This window comes from Haemaphysalis longicornis, unplaced genomic scaffold (assembly GCF_048455015.1).
Source record: "Haemaphysalis longicornis isolate Haplotype H1 unplaced genomic scaffold, Haemaphysalis longicornis Haplotype H1 scaffold_8, whole genome shotgun sequence".
NCBI classification, from domain to species: Eukaryota; Metazoa; Arthropoda; class Arachnida; order Ixodida; family Ixodidae; genus Haemaphysalis; species Haemaphysalis longicornis.
Genome location: NW_027526445.1, coordinates 175,040,368 through 175,061,576, shown reverse-complemented (window position 1 = coordinate 175,061,576; position 21,209 = coordinate 175,040,368).

Here is a 21,209-nt window from a genome sequence, read left to right as displayed (position 1 = left end):
TAAATACATCTGCGTCAAGGTTGCTCCACTCGACTATCGTTTTTACAAAACAAGAAAATTTGAATACCTCAACGCGTGGCCCATACGGCATCACTGCACGAGAGTGACCTGTTCGTGGCGACACTCACCCCGGGGGATGCATGTATAGTCTGGAATCGAAGCTGATCGGCCGCAACCGGCGCGTCAGCCGCCGCTCGTGGCTGAGCAGAAAGAGTGAAAACAAAGCCTTGTGCGCAGCGCCGAAAGCGGGCCCGACGAATCACGCGATGCGCTTCGAGAGGTTTGTCGTAGGGGGTGTCTGCGGTCAAAAGCGGTTGCGGATGCGGCGGCGCATGCGCTACGTAACCGCTGCACGAAAGTAGTAAAGCTTTGCTTTAGAAAGCAGAGATAGCGGCTGTGTGTCACTAAGTCTTCATCGTCGCCAATAGCCGAGTCGCCATCGTCATCAACGCCCTCTTGTCGTCATCCTCTCCATAATGTGTGCATCTTGCGGCAGGTAGAAGCGCTACGAACGGTCGTCGCACCAGTGTTCACTGCTCCACCCGAAAGCACAAGTGCGAGGAAAGCCGTGAATTTCTCGCTGCAAATTGTAAGCGGGGTGTGTTGTCGTACACACTTTGTGCGTGCGCAAAACGCTCAAGAACTGATCTCGTGCATTGCCCCATCTTCCAGTCACGTGAGAAAAACAAATAAGTAGCTTTTGCTGTTCCGCCTCTTCTCGTCGTCAACGTGGCTGCATAGATGGCCCACATAACAATCACCGCCGAGAGGAGGAAGCCTTGCATACGTTACTATGAACTATTTGGTTGATGAAACCATTAGCCACGTCAGGCTTCCCTCCGATGACATTTTGTTGTCTTGGTCAATAAGAACACCGAAATTAAAAGGTTAGTGTTTATACAATAGCGAGAAGTATGAGGCTTGTATGTCTCGTGGCTGTGACTTCATCACGCGCAGCGAAATGGGACACCAAAAAAGGAGCAAAGACAGATCGATAAGATTTGTGCAGTCGAACAATGCTGCAAACCTGTTGCTTTCTAATTTGCAATTGACGAGCCTGGAAGCCATACCAAAAAATGATTCCTTCCCCTGGAAGCGTGTGGTATCGTATCACACGTCTTGTTTTCTGGTGCGGGGCTATTTCTATTTTATGAGTTGTGTAAGACATCCGCAGAGCAAAGCTTAGAGCTTTGCAACGACTGCAAAAAATGCCTCTTGTTCAATTACACGCGATGCGCGCCACAAGCTCGCCGGTTTGAATCCAGGCCCGCGCCTAATGACATCACCACAGCTGGAGCGCTGATCGGCAGGTTATTGTCGAGCGAGCCACCGCACATAGGCACTGTCGTTGTCGCTCAGATAGCTTTTCTTTCGGACGAGCGGTTCGTCGCGTTACAGCGACCACGCTCACAGCAGCAGGCGCTCCGAGGTGCACATCGCACCGCCAAAAAAAAAGAGAAAGTGTGGCCTCGGAACAAAACGAAACAAGGAGGGAGATACAAAACAGCAGCGGAGTCGTGTATCAAGCGGCCCAGCTCGAGCGGCTTGGCTGTACGCCTGCAGCAGGATTTTCCCGATGTCTCAGCAACGACGTCAGGAAATGAGCCCATATCCTAAGACCATATGCGAATCGGGAGGCTCAATTTCCACCTCGCTTGCGCCACAACTATCCCTGCTTTGACGTTCCGCTTTGGCTGCCCGGCGTCACTGGGCAGGATATATATGCACAGCATCGGATATCGGCCACACCGTGGAGCGAGCGATTTTCTGATTTAGTGGTCTTGTTTTATTTCCATTCGACACGCTGGGTTATTCGTGTACAAGCTACAAGCTTTCATGGATATCTGCGTTGGGTGTTCTCTTCGTTCAGTTTTTCCCGCCGATTATCGTTTCCAGCGCAAACACGAAAGAAACCTCCTGCCTTGACGTCTTCCTACGGCACGGACGACCGCTACGACATGCATCGAAGCTTAAACGACGACGGGGGCGGGTGCCGTGCTGTACTCACATATGAACACCCTTAATGACAATTTGCCCCGGAACGATCAAAAATGCTCGATCATTTTCTGGCTTCCGCGCGGGCAAGGAAGCGAAATGGCCTGGTACGTTGCATGGACGCCGTCGTCATCAGTAGCGTTGGTCGTCGTCGTCGTCATCGTCGCCAAAGCTTCGGTTATGTACAGGCGTGGTAAAAAGCTTCCGTTCCATCTTGGTTCCCCCGCGACAGAAGTAGCCATGCTTTATGGCCTTGCCGGATTTCGTGGAAACCTTGATTTGTAATAGCCTCGTCACGCAATAACTGGGGGTAATTTTAGTCCGTTCCTCTTTGGACAAAGCGTTAGCTCAAATTTATTGCGTCGATTTACACACGAAAAGACGCTTATAATTCTACCGAATTTCCATAATAATGATGACACCCTCCGGGACGGGTTTCGCCTGCTCGACTTTACAAATTACTCACGTAATATCTCGTGCGTAGATCTTGGGGCTTATCAAAAACAAATGGCTGAATACGCTCCTCCCTGACTATTTTCCCGGGCTTCGTTCAAATTTGTCCTTGGCGTGAGCGATGGGGTGTGGCATGACGGATGTGTCTAGCTCGGAGTCGGTAGCTTCAAAACCAGCGCAAAAGCGGCTGCAACAGCGGAAGTCGCGGAGATTTTAGAAGACGTTGCGCAAGAGAAGGCGCATTTTAAACAAGGGCAAAGATGAATACTGCGGACGAACGCAATGTGCCCCTTCTATCGATATTTGGTATTTTTCTGAAACGCTCTTTTCGCCCAGCTCTGTGTTTTTTTTTATAAAGGCCCTGGGAACAGACGCACACGCACACGTAATCCCGCACTTACGCACGCACGTACGCACTCGCGCAAGTAAATGGACATGCGCACACACAGAGGGACACGCGTGCGCGTGTATACACACGGGCACACATGCAAAAAGAGACACGCACACGTACACGTATGCACGCACTTGCGCACGCACGTACGCACGCACGCACACACACACACACACACACACACACACACACACACACACACACACACACACACACACACACACAGAGCGAGATAGAGAGAGAGAGATGTGCACACGTACACAAACGCACACGCACAGACACACACACACAGATGCATACGCACACGTACGCGCGTACGCATACAGACACACGCACGCGCGCACACAAAGGCACATACGCATGCACGCACACACGCACGAACACAAGACGTTACGCGTATAGGCACACGTTGACTGAATGGCTCGATATCTCTGGCAGTATGGGTTATAATCTCCCAATTTGAGTCGTTCCCAGTCCACATCAGTTCTTCTTTGTGTAGTGCTGGTGTCGCATAGTGAGCTGGTGGTGGTAAACACATTCATTGTGTCCGTGTCTGTGGCTCTGTTGCTAAAGTGTTGTATTTCATAGCGTTTATTTGGGTTTCTTGCGCTTACACTGTGTGTAAGTAATGTTAATCCCCTTCACTGCTTTCGTTCCTGGTTTATTTTCAACTGGCTTTCTCCTATCTTCCGAAGATTACGTTTGAATTCCCGTTGACTAGTGCGATACTCGCGATATATGAATCTCCCAAATGGTTCTGAACGCTAGAACAATCAAGGTTTCATCCCCAAGGCTGTTCGATGCAGATTTTCCACGTAAAAGGTCGAAATACTGCGGCTTCAACCGAGCTTTTATTCTCTGTACTAACGCCATGAAAGGCACTTGGAAATTTGAACTCCCGCCATATATATGAAACCGCGCATGTTGAGCAGAATGGTTGCGCCATCTCTCGACGCTGTACGGAAACTTTCCCGGCTGCAAAAGAGAGCTGCCCAAACGCATCAAATGTCCTCGTTTTCTGCCGGGCGTAGTTATACTCTGTACTAACGCCATGAAAGGCACTTGGAAATTTGAACTCCCGCCATATATATGAAACCGCGCATGTTGAGCAGAATGGGCGCGACATCTCTCGACGCTATACGGAAACTTTCCCGGCTGCAAAAGAGAGCTGTCTTAACACATTAAATGTCCTCGTTTTCTGCCGGCCGTAGTTAATATATTCTAATAAGCAGATTTGAAGTAGCTAGATTTCCTCTCAGACGTTTAATAAAGCATGAAGTGTATAATTCTGTTCTTGTTTTTTTATTTTTTGACAGCACCGACAGCTTCTCACCTTCATTTATTTAGCAACATCGCCCTGGCCGCCCTCGATATATTCATCGGGGGCCGCGCTCTGCCCCTATCATAAGAAACTGTTGAAATTTATTTGCGAAACTGGACTCTGTAGTTTTCTGTGTGCACCCACATCATGGTTTTTTTTTCTTTCTTTCCCTTTTGTGTCGTAGCTCTGCGCTATTTTGTCCATTGTGTCCCTGTTATCCGGGCGCTGTGGCTAAAAGGCGCAATAAAAAAATCCTGTTCAAAAGTTTGCGGGAAGGCTAATATGTTTGTTATGTGTGCGGCCGAAATGCAGGTACCAATTTCTCCGGTATTGCATTTACGCGCTTATTTTTCCGGCATGCCGATGTCTGGAGATGCCATTTTTCGCTGTCACGGTTGTTCAAGCAAACCTTGTTGAGAAACTCACGAACAATAGATATGGCCCCTGTTTTTTAATAAAACTTTATGCCACAGGGCAGCTGACGACACACAACTTAAAAAGACCCCGAGAACTCGCTCCGCTTGGCAGGATAAGGAGAGACAAGGAATAGAGGGGGAAAACGACGCGTTAAACCCAGAAGGACGGAGAAAAGTAAGGATAGAATGTATTCAGTTCAAACCTTTAGAGCGTTCATTCGCAAACACAGGCCTTCACAGATGACGCACCGGCCGGTTCATCCTTCAATACGCTTTTCTTTCTGTCTTTCACATTCATTAACTTCTCTTCGGCTGTGAATTGAATGCGCGCAAAGCGGGTGTGCAGCTGGAGCTCGAGGCACTGTCTTTCAATGCTTCCGTTCCCTTCTCGGGACTACCTTTCCCGCGTAATTTTTGTTTCTTGTGGTCGCACGTGCCATCCGGACAACCTTAGGGTTGCAGGTGAGAGGGAATGCATACCCGTGCCAGGAGAGGGAAGACAGAACGCGAAGGACTGTCAACATTTGCTCACCAGCGACAAAAGGCCGACTTTTCCATCGCCCTGCGTCGTCCCTAAAAACATTCAACGGAGGAGGAGGACGCCAGCTCAGCTCTTTACACGCGCCCGTCCCATCCTATTCATGGGAGCTTGCGCTTCAAACCGCTTCGAATGTAAATAGAGGCAAAGGAAACATCGCTAGACAAGTTTTTGCGTGCGATTGCGACAGTCCTTGACTCAAACTTTTTGGTAGGCAGAGCGGCGACCGCCAGAGAACAATGATCGTGAAGGGAGATTACGGAATAGAAACATAATTATAAGTGGTTTAGGTGCTAAAACGAGTGCTCTAAAGAAACCCGCATTGGAAGCGGTTTAAACGAAAAGATATACGGGAGTCATGAATGCAACATGGAAAATCTCTTGGATTTTCTCGAATGTTGCAGCTTTCTATTCAGCCAAGTTTGTCAGGAAACCCTTTTAAGTAGGAGAGTGCTCGTGGCGAGACAGCGGAAAGGTTTAACACCTCTGAACAAACCGCACCGCTTGTGCGCTCCCGGCACGTGTACTATGAATAAGTTCGGCCCGCGCAAACAGAAGCTCGGTGCAACGCTCCCCACTCTTGCACGCACTTGTCTATTGACGATGTTGAAGGCTTCGCTGCTTCCTGTCAGAGGAGGCCTGATTGCAGGGCGAAACGATTTTCAAGCGTCTTTCGCGAAATCGGCTTCAGCGATTGGCTGCGGCGTCATTTATACACACGCAGGACTTGATGTCCTCACAGGAAAAAAGGGTAATTGAAGACGAAAAAACTGCTTCACTATTTCAGTCACATGAGACTATTCAGAATAATTAGGAGTGAATTTCTGCACTTCATATTCTGATAAGGTATGAACGAATAAATAAATTCGTCACAATTTATCCTTTAAACTGTTGTAACGGGAACATATTTTATCATTATAGGTCGTCCCCCATTTTGTGTTCGTCTGGGTTTTCTTGCTCCTCAATGCACGCAGCAGCAGCGGCAAACTCACCGTGAAATTTGTGGTTCCGTCAGTATGAAAATGTATGCACCTTGAAATAAAACGAAGTTATGTGTTACATTTTTTGAGAAAGTTACGTAATTGTTTTTAAATAGAAAAAAGAGGTGTTGAATTAAGCGCAAGAACTCCGCTCTGTTGCGTTTAGTTTTCACCTATGCTGCTCTCTAATTCATGTGTTTTGAAACTTATTCATTATCGGGGTTATTCCTTATCTAACAAGAACTACTTCCCACCGTTTATAAGTTCAGAGCATTTTATGTGCTCGCCTTGTCATCTTAGCTCGCTAACGGTCGATGACACGGCCGAAATCAGGCGGTGCAGCGAGATAACGGGCCGAAGTGGAGCCTTCGGTACCGGGGTCACGGAGTCAGGCTGAGGCTTCGAAAACCACGCGGTTTAAATAGTCAAACCGTTCGATATCCGTGAACCGCTGGCGCTTGTCATACGTCTTCCTGTTGTTCAGCGCGATGAAAAGTGCAGGTGCATTTCAGGCAAAATCTGTGCACAGATGCGTTTCCACTCCATCGGCAGAGAACATACTGTTCATACTCCGGGGGTCTTCGGTAGCGCTGCCCGCAATATCCAGAGGTAGCGAGTTGTATTGACGTCGCCCCGTTCTAGCTCGACTGCGTGCAACGCGTTCGATGTATGTACGCATGTAGGGCGCTGACACGGCTCTCCTAACCAGCGCCGGGTGCATGCCATGCTCGCCCTAATGAAGTATGTGATGCTCCTTTTCGATGCCACGGCGTGCCACGAAGCCATGCGCGCAGAGACGAAGCGGCGAGGGAGGGAGAAAGCGCCGATCTCGTTTTAAGTGCACTTTATAAGCGACCCCAAACCATCCACCGCCGGCGGCGGCGGCGGCGTCCGCAGTCCTCCTCTCTATATATAAAGAAAAACAGCATCCGGCGCCAGGTTTCGATCCGAGGACTTTGCGGCCGCAGCGCGACGCTTTACCGACTAAGCCACGGACGCGACGCTGATATCAGTGTTAGTAACGCGCTTTATATCTTTAACGCATTCAAACTACGTCGTCAGCGGCGTGCGTTGGCGACTCAGCGGCGTTATAGCGGCTTGATAACTGCGTGGTGTACACGTGATACTACAAACCCGATGGAAGAGATGGAAGAGAAGGCGGCGAGGCGGTGGGCTGCGGGGGCCGAGCGCAAGCGCCGCAAGCGGGCCGACAACCGTGCATTCGCACTTTCACATTCTCCCCCTCGGGGAAATGCGGGGGAATTTTTTCCGCCCGCCCGTGTTTACGGCATAGGGTTTCTTAGTAAGTATACTAGAGAGGAAATTGCGCCTCGTAAGCCATGTCGTCGTGGGATTCATGGGAAGACACCCTGTTTGGCTTTGGCTTGGCATGACAATTGGATTCTGAAGCGGTTTTGGGGATTTTCTTTATTCACTATGCATTAACACGTTTACGAGCTACAAGGAAGCCGAAATCCTCCCTGTTATGTGGTAGCCAGCCATGTTCGGTGAAACAGCAGGCAGTGCGTGATCGCACCTGACGTTGCTCATGCCGCAGTCGAAGGGCGTATGAGTGAGCGGGTAATATGCCGCCGCGAAATTTGTAGCCGACGAAAAAGAAACAAAACGTACTTCGACTAAGACAAGATACGACAGATACGGTCGTTTGTATGCGTCCTATCTTGTCATCGTCCACGAATGTTTACCGCCACGTTTTCTTTTTTCTTGTTCAACTAGTTGGTGGTCGGTGCACCGGTTCACCACGAAGGCAACGTTTTAATAGACACGCCCAAAAAACTTTCCAAACTCTTCAAAGAACTTATTATTTGCAATATTGGTAAAATTAATAAAATCAGAGTCTTTAATGAGTCCCCCCCAAAAATATTAGCATTGTTCGTAACTACAACCTTGGCCTGCAGAATAGTAGGCACAACCGTTCCGGCAAAAATACGCTTTACTCCCTTTTTCCTTAGTTTTAAAACAGCCTGTTTTTATTTACCACTTACATAAGTGCACACTATTCTTCGCGTTTTTGTGGCACTTTGTTTTAATTTGGGGTCACTAAAACCTTTCAATCCAAGCCAATGATGAAACTAAGGCAAGCGCGATGTATAATGGCGGTCCATGACGACAGAGACGGCCTTGATGTGAGCCGCATAGACGCTAGCCCCAGATTCCTCTCTAGTGTATATTGTAAGAACCTCTATGGTTTACGGTCGCTCGTTTTCTGCGGCACGCCATTAATTAGTGGTGCGGCCCAGCAGATGCCGCCTGTACACGAGTGCAAGTGGCACAGAAACAAAAAGCCCCCTTGAGAATAAGAAAAGTGCGTCTACGCATCGAAGGGCGCCGAGAGGCAGAGCGCAAGCTTCAAGGTAGGCAGGTTTCCTTCTATCCCCAAGGTGTTAATGCATGCTTTTAATCACAAATGCGCAAGTGTTGTACAACTCAAGCTACTAAATACACAGGTATGTGCCCGTCGGTTACATCTACAGTGGAATGAATGTTTGACGCGCACTCGTACCCCGTATATTTATATTTCCCTGAGGTCAAGACCCCGCAATGCCGGTACCCTATAGCAGCCCGGAAACACACGAAGCTGGCTGTCCGGCAGCGCTCGCCGCTATAGCTATCTTGAAAAGTACTTTCTCAGAAAGACCAGTAAGTATTTTTAAATGGACAATTATGGTCAATTCGTCACGAGTATTCGTAACTTCGCCAGGTCCAAAAGGGGACCTGGCAGCCCTAAAATGGTGTTCCGCAGTGATAGCATTGCCGATCGCTTGTCTCTGGCATTTGTTGCGTTTTTTTCGGGACGAGCACAAGGCCTGGTCACATTGGTGTAGTATTTTGCCAAACCCCACCATGCACGTAGAAGAGGCCTTCATCCTGCAGTGCCGACGGGCGCCGCTGGAAACTTCCAAGTCGTCTTTGCCTGAGTTCTCACTGGTTTTATCCAAGATGAACTTCCAAGTGTTTCCCTACTCCATTTAGGAATGTGAAGCAGTCTAGGTTGCAAATGCTGCGGCGTCATCGTCACCATGTGCATGGGAAAATATCGCATCAGAGGCCTCCTGAACATTCGGGGGGCTTCGTTTGTAAGGTTTTGTAAGGTCAAATCGTTGATTTGTAAGTTCTGTAAGGTCAAGTCTGTAAGGTCAAAAAGGTTTGTAAGGTCACATCGTTGATTTGACCGGGATTACGATTTATTTGATTGGTTGAGTTATTGATTGATTGATTGATTGATTGATTGATTGTGACACTGCACGTGCCGACGCTACACAGGCGATAAGGACAGCCTTAGTGGAAGACTCCTGGTTATTTCTGAACATAACTAATCACATCGCGAAAGACGGGACAGACAGAAGATAACCACAGGACAGGCGCTGTCCTGTGAACACCTGGGAATCTTGTTTGTCAACCTGATTTTGGGCACCTGGGGATCTTTAACGTGCGACGAAATCTCGAACACAAGGCCGTTTTCGTTTTTCGTCCTGATTTCGATTAGGCCTATTGCAACAGCAGCTGTCAGGCAATATCTTCCAGCGTGACAAGACACAGCAACGATATCAACGGTTCTCAACAAGGAACGATGGCTGAACTGTGCAAGATTCTTCCGCTGCTTCCAGAAGAACTAATAACGCCAATGCAAAGAATAACGATTTTCCCGGATATATGTGGGCGTGCTTCACCCTCCGAAATCGACATCCAAAGAAAAAGAATGGGTACGGGACTTTTCTGAGCAACGCTGGTTTACGAGCGAGGAACCGGCGCTTCGAGTAGAAAACACGAGTGCCAAACTTCGTGTCGCCCTCTACACCGGCCTCCAAAAGTGGTCGCCATCCATTCCCTCATTTGTCAACGACCGGGACAGTCCGGGAGCTCTTTTCTCAGACGCGTTAACCGAATCAATAAACGAGTTCTCGACCACGGCGAGACGACGGTCAAGAAGGCTTGTTGTCAAGCGGCACATCTCGAGCCGGATACACAAAGCTACAAAAACAGAACCCTCGGAAGTGTCAAAGAAACTAAAGTACTAGGCCGTGATGAAGTGATAAAAAGCGATAATGGCAGTTTTGGTAATGAACTACGAATTATAACGAGGAGAAAGAAAGCAAAGCGATGAGGGAGTGTCTTTCATGAGGCAGCGTTCCCCGTGCCTCGCTTGCTATTCAGGAAGCGGAAAGGAATTCGTCGGGTCTGGGACGCCCGACCGCTGGAAAGCCCAATTTAGCAACGGGTGCAACTGTATCCTGTATATATAATACGGTACAGGAGTTTGATTAGTGGTTCCCGAGATCGACGAGTGCAAGCGGGTGGCGTTCGGCCGTGGCGGACCACAAATTTCGCTCGGAAGGCGCCGAGATGACCGTACGGGTAAATTAAAGCACATCAGCGGGGAATGTGAAAAAAAACTGTGTGTGGGAATGGGGGCTCAGAGACAGAAAAATTCGTGCCGAAAACAAAAAAAGAGAGAAGAGTCATGGTCAGGAACAGCTATCGACTAAGTTTACAAAGCGAAACTTTGAACCTGTGTCAAAGTTTGGTCCTGGACCTTTTATACGCTAGATCGTCTGATATCACCAGCATGCACGATCTCTTATTTAGTTGGTTTATGTATTTTATGGCATTAACTGTGCTAATCTATTGCTTTATTGCATTTGCTTTCGTCTGTCTCTGAGTTTTAACGCTGTCAGTATTTTCAATTCCACGGGTTAGGCTTCCCCAGCGTGCTCTAATCTCAAGAATTCCCATGCTTTATTTTTGTAGTTTAGTGTGGGGACGAGTGCTAGCTGCTTACTCAGTACTTCGTGATCGCGCTGTCAGGACGTGGCTGCGCTGCATTCATTCTCCTTCGCTTCTTTCTGTGAAGTATAGGCCTTATCGGAGCGTTGGACTTTGCTTACTCAATATGTGATGGTTTTAGCGTTTGTGTCATCGTATATTCATCGGCCACTTTTTTTGGTGAAAGCTGCCATTATCCGATAGAGCGTTTATTGATTAGCTTCACTATTATGATGGAAGAACATAAGCAACATTGGTCATCATCGTCATCATCAGCAGCCTATCTACGCCCACTGCAGGGCAAAGGCCTCACCCACAGATCTCCAATTATCCCGGTCCTGTGCTAACTGCGACCAATTTATCCCCGCAAACTTCTTGACCTCGTTAGCACCCCGCCTAACTTTCTGCCGCCCCCTGCCACGCTTGCCTTCTCTGGGGATCCACTCTGTTACACTTAATGACCAATGGTTATCTTGCCTTCGCAAGACATGCCCTGCCCACGTCCATTTCTTTCTTGATTGGCCATAGACTGGGTCTTATGGCATGGTATCCGTTTTAATGTTACCTGCTGCAAGTCCACAATTCTATTTGGCACTGTAGCGCACCGCGTCCAACTCGCACATTCGCATCTGCCGTCCTTTTAGAGCATGGGCAAAACAAAATGCCTCGCGAGAAAGAAATGGTGTTGCTAGGCCACTATTTGCCCAGGCTGGTCGAGCATGCGAGGCACAACGACTTATGTACGCACAAATAAGCAGCGCGTTGCTGCACAGGACGCACAAAGAAATACAGCATGGAGGGGAGGTCAGCGTATATGCGCAGTCGGGTTTCGGCTTACGTGGCTTCATCGTGGTCGTTGTATCATCGCCGTACCAAAATGACCGCGTCTGTAAAGCAACATAGCTTGGGTTGGTGTTGAATTGGAACCCGGGCCGCTAGAGCGGAAATCAGGTGCTCTTCCCCTGGCGGTAACCCGACCCCTTGCAGAACGGAACAAGAGTGATCCCTTTGTGTGCACTGTGCTGGGTGCACGTAGCGGTACGTGCGTTGAACGGGTGAAGGGAGGGGAGAACTGTATGGGTGGAGAAGCTTCGGCGGGATGTGCTGTCACTCATCCTGTCGGTGTAATTCTAATCGAAAGACGACGAACAAGAAAGAAGAGCCACAAACAGGACGTAGCAGGAAAAAAGTCTAATTTCTAGGCTGGGGGATCCCGTATTAGGGTTAAACATGGAACACATCAGCGTCTATTCAACCTTACGTTTCTCTCGCGCCTCAATGCGGACAGTTGTTTTACTGGGCATATCCTGACAAGCAGTTATTGAAGCAACACGCATTAGCTGCTAAGTATCCGACGAAGCACCCATTTTCCAGAATGCATTGAAAAGACCAACCAAATGAAACGTGTGTACAGGTTACTTAATAATTTTGCGTTTTTTCTGGCTTCCATTCTGGTGATTGCGAACTCTAGTTCTATGAAATTCTCTCTTCTTCCCGGAATACTTGTGCCCGTCATTACGGTACTCTAAGGGCTCTATCTGAAATTGCTAGCTTGCAAAGCAGAAGCACAGATACCCCTCGGAAGATAGCTCGTTACTTAATGCATACATTTAGCAGATGGGGGCGCAAGATGCATTTGGAGAGCACGTGGCCAACCGGAGGAACTTATGATACAAAGCATTACAAGCGCACTCTCATTTCGGCAAGGCATTAAAATCCACCAAGGGGCATATTAACATATTCAATGCCCTGCAATTGTACTTTCAATTCCTGCGCCAGAAATTATACCGCAGCGATTAAAAAACCAAACTACATAAAATGCACTACATTGGGACGACTCAACCGCTCAATTGAATGGGCTCCGCTTATCAAAATATTTGTGACCTACTTCTTTTTCTTGTGCCATTCCTGGCTGTACAGAATCTAGAATGGTTTGACCGACCGGTTTGACACGGTGTGAGACGAAGGAGACAAAAAACAAACAAACAGATAATCAAACAAGCCAGCCAGCCGGCAAGCAAGCAAGCAAACAAAAACGTAGCACTAGAATTTGGGGCAACTAAAAGTAGTAGCCTTGCTATAAGCTACAATGTAGGGTAATGGTTTTTGTATCAACAGTTTGGCTAACAGAACATCTGAAACATTTACTGGCGCTAGTTTGAAAATCAACGCTAGATAAAAATTGGTTGAGAGCTATACAAAATCTGAGAATGCGAAAGAGTGATATCTAAATCGATATTGCGATGACGTTGTCATGAAGGTGCTGGGGAATTGCTATATATTGGCACGGCCGCGGTCTTATGCTTCTAGAAGCGCTCGATTGGGATACTGCCTTAAGTTCCTCGTTTCGATTCGAGGCAAGTACTCGATCGCGGCGGTCACAGAAGCACTTGGTTACCTTGAAATCTGTGAAAGTGATACATCTCCACGGGGTCTAATATTACTCCACCACATCATATTTCATAGCTAAAGTGTAGCTTCGGTGTGCATTAAGCCTAATTCCAACTTCGAAATACTTTTTGCTTCGTTTCTTGCATGCAAAGCCGGAGTGTTTTTTTGCGTGCTCTGCCATGGGCACGCGTGCGCTGAAGGTGCCCCTCAATGGAGTACTTGGAACGACGAGCCATGGGAACGGATTTCCCAGTAGCAACCCTGTGTGGTTTTATGTCTGGTCTAACGCCCCTGCCCAAGGCATGCGGTGATTTGTGCCGGTGAAGATGCTTGCACCAGCGCCCTATCCTTCTTGTTGAAGGTAACGGCACTTTTTCTAGCTATATCGGCACAGGTTGCTTTCTCAACTCCGTCAGCATAGCAACAGCGCGCTCTTTGGTTTCCCCTGTGTCCCTGTGTGGCTCCGCTCTCTCCCCGTTGTCAAAACAAACGCTATCACTAAATTTTGAAGCCGATATAACCTTGCCACGTGGAGCAATAACACCTTGGCGCTGCCAGACTAATAAAATCAAGTCGACGAACCCTCAGCTACGGCGTAGGATGGCTTAGATCGCTGGTTCTATTGGTGTGATAGCAGTGCTGGATAACGAACGCGGATTACTGCAAATTGCGTGTGCATCGGCATAGCACCGATACGAGTGCTGTGCGGTCGTATTGACCGCACAGGCTTGGCAGAACAAGGTTAGAAGCGGAGCGGTTCGCCAGCGTCGGGCCCTGATACTCCTCGATATGGAACCCCGATTTCCTGTACCCGTACCGAACACCTTGCGAAATCATCATCGAAAGCATTTACTACATTATTTTTGTATTTTTCTTCTGATCAACTTCTGTTGCCATCATTACCGTGCACTGGACACTCAGCTTCATAATACGCTGGAAGCTGCTAGTGAGGCAATCTATGACGTGATCGCAGAGTTGTCGTCTAGGCTGCCGCTTCCACTACTAGTACGCCGTCTCATACATTACCTACCATTAACCAGACACGTGAAGTTACTGCGGCGGGCCGAATGAATCTCGAAATATCTAAGCCAGAATCCGGCAATACATGAACCTTCATAAACAGCAACAAAAAAGAACGCCCGGGGTATGAAAAACCAGCCAAAGAATAGCGGCTGCTCCGGCTTGCCTGCCCGTCTGAGTTTCGTGCTTTCGGCGAGGCTAAATGCAATTGCAATCACTGGGCTCGTGGATTTATTTACCTGTACTTTTTCAGTGGATGAGAAGAGCCAAAAGCAAACCACCAGAAAAAGACAAGACAAGCTGGTCCACAACCTTGTTTTTCTTGTCTGCGCCACCTTCTACCAACATCAGGTACAACAAAAACGGCGGTGGTTTTCTTCAGCACACGCACTTTACCAACACAAACCGGCTGAATAATGACAAGACGTTGTAGTCATAAACAGAGATCACAATTTTACTGCACTAGTTGTCTACTAGACAATGTGCGCGGGTTGTTGATTCATTGTTGCAGCAAGAAAATCCTAGCTTAATAACTGATGTCCCTACGCGACCAAACACGATTTGTGGTGATACACTACGACCAAACCATTCGTGCGTCTGGATCACATGCGCTCGGTAAACCATAAGAGTACTATCAGCCATGAGTGATGCCCAGTTACGATGGTCTCTTCCTGAAAATATTTCGCCCTGCGCCGTTCCCACTACTGGAACTCCCCTAACTTCGAAGAGACCCTATGAAATGTAACTCCCGCCCTAGTAAAACGTCCCATCATATATCTCCAGTTATTACTGTGCTGACATTTCTTTGACCCTGTGCTCTCTGATGGATGATGTGTGAGCGTTCTTGGAGTATGCAGAATGTAAAAAGAGGTTGTGGGGATCCTCCATCGCTACTGCAACGTCAAGTAAAGGTAGGGAATAGATAACTCGTTTGGAGCGCATGTCCTCGTTACATGTGAGTACTTGTGCTTTGTCCTCTTGTCTCGAGATTTGGGTGTGCGTCGCTTTTAGCCTGTGCAAGAACTACCAACACTATCAAATGTTAAGTTATGGGAAATAGCGGATCCATAGCCCCTTTTTTCGACGTCCAGGACACGTTAACAGTTTATAGCTTAAATTTAAGCTGGTACTAGCTTCTTACGTGAACGTAATTTTTGTATAAGCGGGCTGACATTAACGACCTATTACTGCTTAAGCTGGCTTGCGCAATTACGTTTGAATACTTATCAATTAAAAATATAGCAATCACTTGCAAATAACACCTTCTCTGGAACATTCCCGCCGTCTTCCGTCTCCACTTTGTTTACTTTTCCTGCCAGTATTTCATGCTCCAGTCCGCACGACTCCACAGACTTTCTTAGAGGAATCGGACCAACTGGCATGGTCGTGCTGGGCGGGTTACAGCCGTACGCTCTCAAGGACTCGGCAACGATAGTAGCTGCGTGCGTGAAGTTGAAAGAATCGGGAAGAAGCAATGGGGTGTGCAATGGCAGTCTTTTCCTGTAGAGAAGGGATGCAAGGGAAATCGACCCCGCGCCACAAACCGAAGGCGCTGAGAGAATAAATCTTGTCGACAACTTCCCCTGCCGACCAGAGGCCTCGCTCAAGGTCTATAATATTGCACGCGTTTTATCGCGGTTCCTCTAATTACTGCGGCTACAGTGGTAAGTGCGAGCAATCTCTACATCCAAGAGCGCCTTTTCGACAACCTTATCAGATCCGCCCTTATTTAAATGAAGTACTGGGAGGAAAAAATAAATGCGGTGGCTCTGGTGTGTGTGGCAGTCGGTGTCGGTTTCCGCCGGCTTGGTATCGATTTCACACGGCGCACAATGCGGGCACAAATGACGCCGGGTGGGCAGGCAAATGACGCATACCTCGGTGAGCCTGTGTATCCGGGTAACCGATGAAGAGGGTAGCGCACTGGCGTGGACGACTGGCGCGGATGCCTGAGATTCTGCGGATAGGCGTGAATCAACAAACGCAGGAACGGCGTTTCTGCCACTACATAAGTGCGCACAGATTCTATACGACGAAGGGAGGATGCGGTAGAAATAAGGACCCTTAATGTGTCCAGGAAGCCTCACGACTAGCGGCTGACGTTGTTTTAACTTCGTCGGAAACAGTATTTCCGACGTAGGCTGGTCTTTTTGAGCTCGGTGCCACTTGACCCTGCTTTTGGCATTACTTGTTCTTCAGAAAATATGTAGTGTTTCTGCTTGAATGGAGCTCGTTTTGAGGAAAAGTGGCTGCAGTGTTCTTCGGGGAAATGTAGAATTCTGCCGCCGCCAGCGCTGATTTTTAAACCCTGCAGCAACTTGCGACGCTTAAATGATATATTTGGGCAGTGTTACCGAAGTTATGAGGGGGGAAAAGCTTTCCCAATATTAAACTCCCTTTCGCTTAGATACGATGCAATACCTTTAAACCGATGTAAAGACGGTCGAAGATATTGGGAGGGGGGGTGCTGTCAGCATGGGACAGCATGCCGAACAGGCAGCAGTTTCAACTCGCCAACGCGCATGCTGCATTTACACGAAGTCCAAATGCTGTGGTGCCATTGCAAACCAAACATCGAGTGCACGGTAAGAATGCTCGTTCGGCTATTTTGCTAGGTGTCACCGCACGACAGTGTGTCTCGCTCTCTTGGTTACGAGCGAAGCCCCTTAGGTGCTGGGGCTGTTGGCATCTCCTGTCGTCGTCGTCGTCGTGATCGTCGTTCGACTCGTATCGCGACAGTATGAGGAAACTCGTTTGCGCCTCGCGCTAGAACTTAAGGCGTACTTAAAAAGTACCGGGACACTCGTTTACTAGTCGCGCTGGAGCGCTTCGTAACGCGTATATATTTGTATACTGTGTATACTTTGCCATTATGTGCTTTTGAGGTGTTGCTGTATCGCCACTAATTTTTTTTACCGTTACACGCTGATGGATTGCTAACTTCCAACTATATCTTTTTTTAAGCTCGCTATATATGATGTAGAAGCATAGGAGGTCCCACCCACGGTTTCTTACCTTGGCACCTCCTCTTGTATACTTACACTGTGTAATCGCAAATTATTGCATTTTTTGAAATAAACTTTGAAACTTTGAAACCAACCAACCAGCTGACCGACCGACCGACCGACCGACCGACCGATGGACCGATTCATCGGACGTTCGGTCGGTCGGTTGATTGGTTGTTTGGTAGATTGCTTGACTGGCAAAAGTTTATTTATTGATTTCATTGATTGATTCATTGATTGGATTGATTGATTGTAGGGTAACGCGCCGACGCAACGCAGGTGATGAGGCGCGCCGTAGTGGAGGGGTCCGGATTAGTTATGGCCACCTGGGGATCTTTAATCTGCGCCGAAATCTCGTACACACGGGCGTTTTTGCTTTTCGCCTCCATCAGAAAAGCGGCCGCCGCGACCGCGAATCGAACCCGCGACCACGGGCTCAGCAGCACAACGCCTTAGCCACTCAGCCACCGCGGCAGGTCGGCATAAGTTTATCCGTGTCGGGCTGTGGCCGTGTGAGGGCAATGGTAAAAAAAGGAATAAAGTAGTAAAGCGTAGTGGTAGTTCATGAATTAAGGAAAGTGATGCATTTGAGGAAAAATTTACATATATCAATTCATGAGGCCCGCTGGTGGTGCTAAAATTGCCTAAAAAGGAGACAACTGTTGGACAGCTTCATCCTCTAAGCGGTAAGGTCGATCACGGTGCACCATGGCCGCAGTGTAACGACTCCCTTTGGAACATGTAGCTCCCGTGGGTGCCTCTAGCGAGGACATTTTCATAGCAGGTGTTCCGTGGATGCAGGAATTCCCTATCGGTCCCATTTGAAGGCACGGCACGGGCAAGCTTGTTCAGCAGTTTGTCCTAGCGAATTGCATACTGCATGACCTCCGATTGGGCTTGTCCTACCTCGATTCCGTCGCGGGAGCAGGTGCGCCGCTGTTCCATAAGCGTTTGCAGGTTCACAAGTATATATCAGAGTGGGTTATTTTGATGTTTGCTGTGGACACGAGATTTCTGCAATTTCATGTAAGCACGCGGTTGTTCTCGATCAGAGGGCCACGACTTGGAAGTCACGGGGAGAACTACACCTCGGGGCACATCATGAGAACAGACGTGTGCTTTTTCTCGTTCTCGTTTTATATGCACAGTAGTGTATAGATGCACTCACCGAAAGCACGCTCTTTTAATTTAAAACTAACTAAAGGGGTTACTTTGCAGTGATATCACGGAACAAACACAAACTTTACCTCATGATAGTTCTCTATTTTGCGGTTTACGACTACAAATCAGCGTGAAAAATATGTTTACAGCGGAGTGCACCCCCCCCGCCTCTTCCCACCGTTTCTTCTTGATGTCGGGGTCTAAGTTACCCGGTGTGCGTAAGCTCATTTGGTACGTCTATATGCAAGATGATCTGCACGTCTAGAGGATGATGAACGGTCCCTTTTGTGTAAACAGCCGATTGTGCGAAATGCATCTTCTCCCGTCCTGTTGCATTCATTGAACCTTTTTCACCCACCATAGATACGCTTTCTTTTCAAGCGCCCAGATCGTGTTCCAACGGGCTATGGGCTCACTCCGAAAGGACGTTCCGCAATCACAACCCCAACGACCACGCGCACCATATATCTGGCCGCATATGTGAACCGAAATTAGGCGGCAAGCGGAAATCGAGCGGCGGCCATCATTCGCCGCGGCCCTTTTCTCCTTACACCAGGGTTATTAGGCAGACATCCAGGCCTGACCAGCGCCGTTATTCGAAATCGCTGAACTCAGTTCGTTTCACCAATGCCACCACCAATACCACGTCGCGCACGACGCACAAAAACCGCTAAATTGGCTTGCTGCGATAATGCCTGCTCGTGGATGTAGATAGCGCCGTGTCGACAGACCTGTGCGCCAAGGCGTGGTTTTCACACCGTTGGATCACTCTTCTCCGTACCGCATCTGTCATATTCAGGCAATAAATAATTGTCAATTACATTTGCGTCCGCAATAGGAAATAGATTGCGCGCTCCCAGATATACTCTGTTGCAGGTGTACGACCTTTCGTGCAGGCGTTGGAGCCATAACGTGTTCTATAAGAAGGGTGCAATTGAGACGGACGGTGTTCTGCGCTTAGCCCCTTTCTTCCGCTGTGTCGGCTTTTGCCGCAGTCGTCGGGTTGTTCACGAAGCCTTTGCCCTTCCCGAGGTTTCGTTCCCGCTACGTCTTGTCGGGACAATAGTTGACGTGTCAGCCATGGCAGGAATGTTCAGACAAAATGCCAAAGAGAGAAGCTACAGTAACTGCTTTACTCTGGCCAAAAGTAGCACCACTCACAGAATACGCGCGGGTGCGAGAAGAAAAAATAGATTAACAAAAGACATAGGTAAGATTGAGAAAATTTTTAGGGCTACAGAAGTCGCAAAATACTCCACCGAAGTCTGCACACTTGGTTTTACACCTCTTTGCTTTGTCTCGCCTTAATACGGCCGTCGTGAGTCGTCAGAAGTAAGGAGCAGGCTGGGGAGAAGTAGTTGAGGGGAACCAAGTGAGAAAGAGTTTTAAAGACGATAGTATTTCTTGGGCTACTTAAACCCAGAAATTTTGGTCTGTCTTGTATGTCTGTTTGTCTGTCTGTCTGTCTGTCTGTCTGTCTGTCTGTCTGTCTGTCTGTCTGTCTGTCTTTCTGTATTTCTGTCTGTCTGTCAGTGACCCGATTCTGCCACCCAGCCAAAGTAAAACAAGGCCTGCGCAATAGTCTTATATAGTCACAGCTAAATCTACCCGTCTAATTCCGGTGTAATGTTCTCACTTGACAACATTGTAGAACAAGAACAAGAAATTACGCAATTATAAGACAACAAAATAATGCACAAGTGATGTCGGCAGTGTTCTTCTTAAAAAATCATAGATGCTTGATTTTTGCGAAATGAAATACTACAGCCACTCTGGAAAAAAAACTCACTCCGCCTTCACCTGCTGTCGCCCGCTCCACTATAGCTTCTGGCGGCATTTTAAGAAATCAAGTGGCAACAGTAACGAAAGGTTCCACTGGATAGGCTCCACGTTCTGCTTGGAATGCATTTGGACTAGGGAACCGCGGTACTATAAGCATTGAAGTAGGGCGCCTCAATTCACGCGCGTCTCCGCCGTACGGCAGCGCTGGCATCGAGGCACCCGGCCTGGAGGAGTGGAACGCGGTAAATTTAAAATGATTTAAGCAAACCTTTGGCCTCTTTGCCTTGGGAGGAGTGCGACGCAAGAGGAAGAACATGAGAGGTGATCGGGAAAATGAAGGGAGGCATTTACTTGGCAAAGGTCGATAAGGACTATCGTCTTTTGTCGACATTTACAACGAAAGGAGCAGATACGCGGCCAATTTTTTTCGCGGTGCGCGTGCAGTCATGTTCAAAATAAAGAAATGCAAGTGACACCGATGCTTAATTCAGTCACCAGAAAAATATCGAGGCCCGAGTCACCAGCGTTGTGCCCAGTGGGGGTGCTGGAGGTAGGAAATACGTTGGAGCGCTAGAGCGCAAAGCATGCGGGAAACAGCGCCGCAAGGAGCGCTAGAAACTCTCTCTCATAGAACTGGCTTCGAGATTGCGCGCGCTCGAGTTCATTTGCGAAACGCGAAGCAGTTACCGTCCTAATGATGTCCCGAACACAAAGCAAGATCCTCTTCTGGTCCACATCTCCTGCGGCCGCATTGCGCGGCTCGGTTTTGTTTCTGACTCCTTTCTCGCCGCTCGCTTTCTTCGGAGAAAACAGCGCTCATTAAAATTCGCCGGTGACAGTCGGCGTCCGCTCATGAGAATGGTGAAGACTTGGAGTTACTACGCGGCCTGTGGCTGCACCGAGGCCACACCGAGTCGGAGCTGGGCACCGCGATCCAGAAAAAGAGCTCGGGTTTCAAACCCGCTGCCCTC